Here is a 6,145-nt window from a genome sequence, read left to right as displayed (position 1 = left end):
TGCGCCAAGAAATGTAGTTTATATTTGGGCAAGTGCAAAGGCTGGCTAATATGTGACGAAGAGGAGGAGGAGGAGGTGTGTGTTGGTGCTGCATACGGCAGTCAGCCTGCATTACAAAGAGCAGAGGGCTGATTAATCCATATTAATGGAGGAATCCTGTCTTTGTTATTCCGTAGTTTCAGTTAGAGAGCAGTCACTGAAAGCACCTGTGGCGACTGAGCCACAACATAATCTCCATTCAAGTTATTAATCATCTACTATTATAAATCCTTTTGGTAATCAAGATTAGATGAACACTGATATCCTGAAATTAAATATTAATGCCATTGAGGCCCATGTAATTACCTGTGAGGAAAAAATTACTTAATAAAAGTTTTATTTTACAATTTACAGGCATATGTAATATATGCATATGTCTGCTTTCACACATATAATAACTTCTTGTCAAAGTTAAACATTTTATATTTGATAGAAATATATACAAACAAAGTGTTTCAGGTACACAAGTTTTCATTTTGGCAGTTTAGTTTAGAACATGGAAAGCTTGTGTAGAAGACATGAAATCATACAAAGTCTTTTGATCGAGTTGTTTGGTGGAAATGTGACTTTATGTGAAAGAATCACAAGTAAAAGGGACTATTTATTGTTAAAAAAACAATTGGTTTACCTTGAAATAAACTATCCACTAGATGGAGTAGTGTTGCTTTGAACACGCTGTCCTTAAACGCCCCTCTAGACTCTTCAGTTATTGGTACAGCCTCATCTCTGCTGAATGAAACCTACAGCCTTTAAAATCAAAGTTGTGTCACACATTTGGATTTTAGCTGGTTTACCTGCACAGAACCTGACGTGTTTAAGTTAAAGGAGCAAAGTTAATTTTACAGTTTAAAATGGAAATGTAATGAAATATTAGACATGTCAGAGGTAAATCTTGTATCTTTTACTCCACTACATCAATCTGACAGCTTTAGTTACTTTTTACATAAAAAACACGATATATTAGTAATGTACTAAACTACCAAGTAGTGTATAAAGTATCTAAAATGGGCTCCAGGCTGATAAACTACTGAAAGAAGCAATTCTGCCAAAATGAGTTCTTTTACTTTTAATACTTTTAGTGGAATATTAAAGATTATTAGAAGTATCTACTTCTTAAATATCACTATCTCAAGTTTTGAATGTATTATTTTTGTCCGGTCTGTTGAGTGTTAATTCTTAAATTTTCACTATATTATTAATGCCGTCGTGGTCTCTGTCTGGGCGACTTCAGGCTGCAATGCAAACAGCAGCCAGAGCCAGAAGTGATGTCAGCCAGTCATGCAAGCAGCCAGTCTGAATGTCTCGCGCTTGTGTTATTGTGGGCAGAAGATAAACACCATTTCAGCTTAAGACTCCACGCACGGGCGTTTACTGGCAGGTAGACACACGGAGGTTTGCAGGTGTGCAGCTGGACTCCGGTCAGTCTTCCAACCTGCACACATTTATCTACATGAATAGTCTTTATAAGTTGTAACCTAACATCTATCTGTTTGATACTTTTAACTTCTAGTTTAAAGTACAATAAAATAAATCAATGACACACTTTCCATTATCTTTCACAGCATAACTCTCATGTTAGCAGAGCTGATAGCGTCCTTCTGAGCTCAGTTTTTCTCCGGCAGAAGCAACAGCAGTGTTTTTGTTGGATGGATGATGGACGGCCACGTGCAGACTGAACCGATTCAACAGGTTTTCTGAACCTGATGAAGTGCATGTGGAGTTTATAAACGCACAAGCAGCCGGAGGAAACACTGCAGACTCAACACAGCTAAGTGGACAGACGCATAATGATGTGTACATAAAGAAATATATATTTTCCAAAAGTATGGCAGATTATTTTTTCCTGACTGCATCCTCTTACGATCAGTTTGACACCACTTAAGTTACAGCGTGAGGGATTCAAGTCGTGCGTCAACAGTTATTAAAAAAGGTACTGTACACTGAGTTCAGATGAGTTTACCCTCCACAACATCCCTTAACACCCACACAACCCCTGTCTGTGTGTATTTCATGCCAAGAGAACGACTACTGCTGATTGTGCGCAATGCAGTAAGTGTGTGTGATGTTGGACAGAGGTGAAAGCAGCCGGTGCCAGTTGTAACAGTCTGTCCCATCTTTGCCTTGTGTGTCTCTCTCTTTTCTGGACACTTAGCTACCATATTCCTGCGTTCACTTCAGAGCAGCTCACATCGAAACTCTTCATTGAAGTTTTGCCGCTTTTGGACAGAGACCTTTTCTTCAGCTCTTCTTGCAGACTATTCCGGGATGTCTTCTTTACAAACCCGGCTTCTAAAGCACTTTAACGATGAGCCTTGCCTTGCACTTTCACTTCCACCACTGTAATGATTTTAAACCATGGTTTGTTGCTATCTAATTCTTCTTTCTGCAACACAGGACAGTATGATAATGCAAAGTATCTCTCCAGAATGTGCTTGTACACACTGGAATGATTCACTCTAATGGTGAGTAAGTGAGACTGGGACCTGCCTGTATAACTCTGGCTGCAGGCTACAAACCATGAGGAGTCACAATCCACCATCAATAGTCTGAGACGGCAGTGATTTGAGGCGATGCGAGGGCCGACGTTGCTCAGCGAAAACTCTCATACACTGTCCATCACATCAGCTGGTCCCGTGCAGACAGAGTGGGTGGAAAGAGAGCTCAGTGTCTTCTTGTCTGCAGTGTTGAAGTCTGACACAGCAAGCTAACTTTGCTGAAGTATTACTGTCAAGTTTTATGTGACTATAGCTTGTTTTTTTTATATTCAGTGTATCATGCCAGTGGAAATGTACAGTGCCACTGACTGGCTGCTAGTGGCTGTGCATTAATAGTCAGAAGACAGTTTAAAGCAGCTATAAACAATATTTTATGTACACTCTGAATGTCTTTACAACTCTTCAGATTTTTATAGCATTCTTCAGCTCATTGTTTTGTTTTTTTCCAGCTGGCAACTTTACTGTTTTAGTTCACTATGACTGATCTCTTAGCGTCATTTTTGGACTCAGAAGGCAGCTGTTTTTCAGCAAAACAGCTAAAAGCTAAACTGGAGCATCTGGCAGCTGAGAAACCAAATATTTCCGTCAGGAGTTGGAAGAGACCAAAAACCGAGCTTAAACAAAACTCCATACCTCTGAATGAATCTGCTAGATACGTAAATAGGCAACAAGGAGTTTAGCATGTCAACCTAATGTGATGATGGTGAATAGTGTTGTATTTTCCACTTATGACCCTGATTTGCCAAAAATAATTTATTGCAGATTAAAAGCTGGTCATTACGGGTCAGATTCCAAATCTGATTATTGTTATTTTTAATTCTGTGAACAAGATTACTAACACTTTGGCCACAGCCAGCTATAGCTCCTGTATCATCATCACAGACTCTCTGATGGAGTAAATTTGCTGCTGTAATGTCTTCAAAACCCAAACCTGCTCAGCCAGATGCAGGTTCAGCTGAAAGGCGTAGATGAAGAGTGAGCCAGCACCATCACTCTGTAGGTCTTTGTGTTCATCCCCTAATGTGTGTACGCTACATGGAGCTCAACACTAATATTAAGTCCCCTGGAGCTGCTCCACAGTGGTTTACCAGCTGGAAGAAGAAGAGCATAAAACCAGTAATAAACACAACTGGTCCGGTCCCCAGGCTAAGAAGAAAAAACAACTAAAGATTCAAGACTCAAATTATTTCTGAGTTGTTTTAGCAAGATTGAAATTGATCGTTTCACCAGATTGAAGCTGTTCATGAAAGTGTTGGGAGATGATTTTTATTTCTTTTTTTTATCTGATTTTTTATTAGATGCTTGATTGATTTAGTTGAGGAGGCTAGTGTGATCAGGTGCAGGTGTGTTGCTGCTTTGCTAGACAGGCACTGAGGTTTGGACTGTGCCACAGTCTGTGTTTATTCCCATATTTTGTACTTTCTGTGGAACATTTTGGTTTATTTTTAGAGGGAAGGAAACAATGGACTACACTTCAACAGTAACTGGTGAGTTGTACTGAGCTCTAAAATAAATCTGGGTTTTGTTGATGGACACACTGGATGTTTTATAGGAAGCACACATCATAACTAAGTCTTGCAGAATAGCAGCCCTTCAGTGGACTTTTAAGTGTTGCAAATAGAAACTGAAATGCTTCACTTTGTGGCCCCAGTACTCTGAACTAACACTTGAGCATGAACCGATTTAAGGATAAACAATAGGCCTGCACTGTTCCTCAAGTCAAGAGTGAAAATGATCATTTAGCTCTAAAGCTAAAAGGACAATATGCCCACCTTGGCTGAGGTCTAAACCACAATCCAATGCTCAGTTGAATCCATTTACTTTACAATCTGTTTATCAGATTTGTACAAGATATGTGAAAACTAATGACATGCCCCTAAACATGAAGGTAGAGCAAATGTATGTATATCAGTAAACCTGTAAATCTATATCGGCATCCATTGTGAGTCACTAAGTTCCATGTGCTGTTGCAGAAATGACTCGTTCTCATTCCCAACCCGTCGCATCCTGAGGCCTGGTCAGGACCCTCAGCGTCACCTCAGCGTTTTAAACCTGGCTTTATCCAATGTTCAGACTTTAAACTTTACATTTATGTAAATCAACACTCATATAATAAGATAATGCCTCGTTTGCATTTTTAACATAACTTCAGAAAACTTGTAATACAAAATATTGTCTTGATGTAAACAATCAACTGCAGGTGACGTTTTTTCTTCTCTTTTGACCTTAAAGGACAGATGAGGACACGAACACACAGAATGTAATTTTTATGTATATATTGGGGCACAGGGTGTTTCTAATATGACAGACCACAGTGAAACTGCCATCCAGATGTGTCTCCACAGACACTGCACTCCCTGTTCTCGTACTGTTCTCTGAGTAAATGAGCCAACACTGTCTGCACCTCCTCCTCTCGCAACAATCCACTCGTCCTTTCAAAGCTTTGACATCTCGTCTTGAAAAATGTACACTCTCCTTATGGATCTGATTTTTTTGTTTTTTTTTAGGCACCTGTCAAATGTGCGGACAGATAAATGTTTAGAAGTGGATCATGGGTGAGGGAGATGAGGCAGACGTGGGTTATGTTATTGTCTTATGCTCAGTACCACCAGAGAAGACGATGTGGTGGTCTGCCCATGTGACTTCAGTTTTCCTCAGGTGGCATAAAAAACAACGAACAAAGCGTGACCATCATATGTGGTTCTCCAGTCAGACGTTTGCATTAAGTGCTGCTGCTCCTGAGCTCAAGACATAAACTTAAACATAGAATATGAAGGGGATCTCGATGCCACCGTGGGCTTCTTGTTCACAGTCTCAACAGACTGTAGTTGCACTATGTGTTGCCCCCAAAGAGCCCCATTTCAGCTGACAGCCTGTTCTAAGTCAGATTGCAATGCTTTTCTGTAAAAAAAACCTGGAAACTCCTTGAAACTGGTGTTTTAATAGAGGTGGCAGCCTCGAGGGCTATTTCTACAGCGGTATTGTGTGTGTGTGTGTGTGTTAATTGTTAATTGCATGTTTTTCACTTAACAAAACAAAAATTATGTTATGTTTACTTAGTAATTTCCACATTTCTCCAGGATATTTACACTATAACATATTCTGTTTGCTGTCTCTCATTTGTTTACCCTTCTTGTTTATAGGAGGAGTAATGATTACTTTATGAACAAATCCCAAGAAAAACAGGGCTGCTGTTTAACCGTCTTAGACGCAGGTGAGTTTGTTTGGCGGAGGGCTGAGTTCAACACATCTGTCAAAAACCTAATTATCTGTCTTAATTTTTCTGTCTTCATGTTCATTCAGCTTTTTTTCTTCAGGTATGAAAGGCAGTGTTGAGTTTGTCAGCGAGTCTGTTCAGTTATGAGTGTGTACGTCATCTTGCCTCAGAGCTGCTAATTGCTGCTCCCGATGCTTTTGCAAGAATGTGATTATGGAGAAAACACTGTTGCATGAGCTTCAGGACCTTCTACTGTGGTGCTGTGGAGAGCATCCTAATAGAGGGAAAGTGCAGAACCAGCGTAAGAATATGAAGCAACAGACGTAGTCACAATCTCAATACAGAGAGAAAAGAAAAAGCTTATTTTCTCTCATTATAACAGGTTGGTCAACTG

The sequence above is a fragment of the Pholis gunnellus genome (assembly GCF_910591455.1).
Source record: "Pholis gunnellus genome assembly, chromosome: 17".
In the NCBI taxonomy this organism is placed as follows: domain Eukaryota; kingdom Metazoa; phylum Chordata; class Actinopteri; order Perciformes; family Pholidae; genus Pholis; species Pholis gunnellus.
This window is presented reverse-complemented; position numbering follows the sequence as displayed.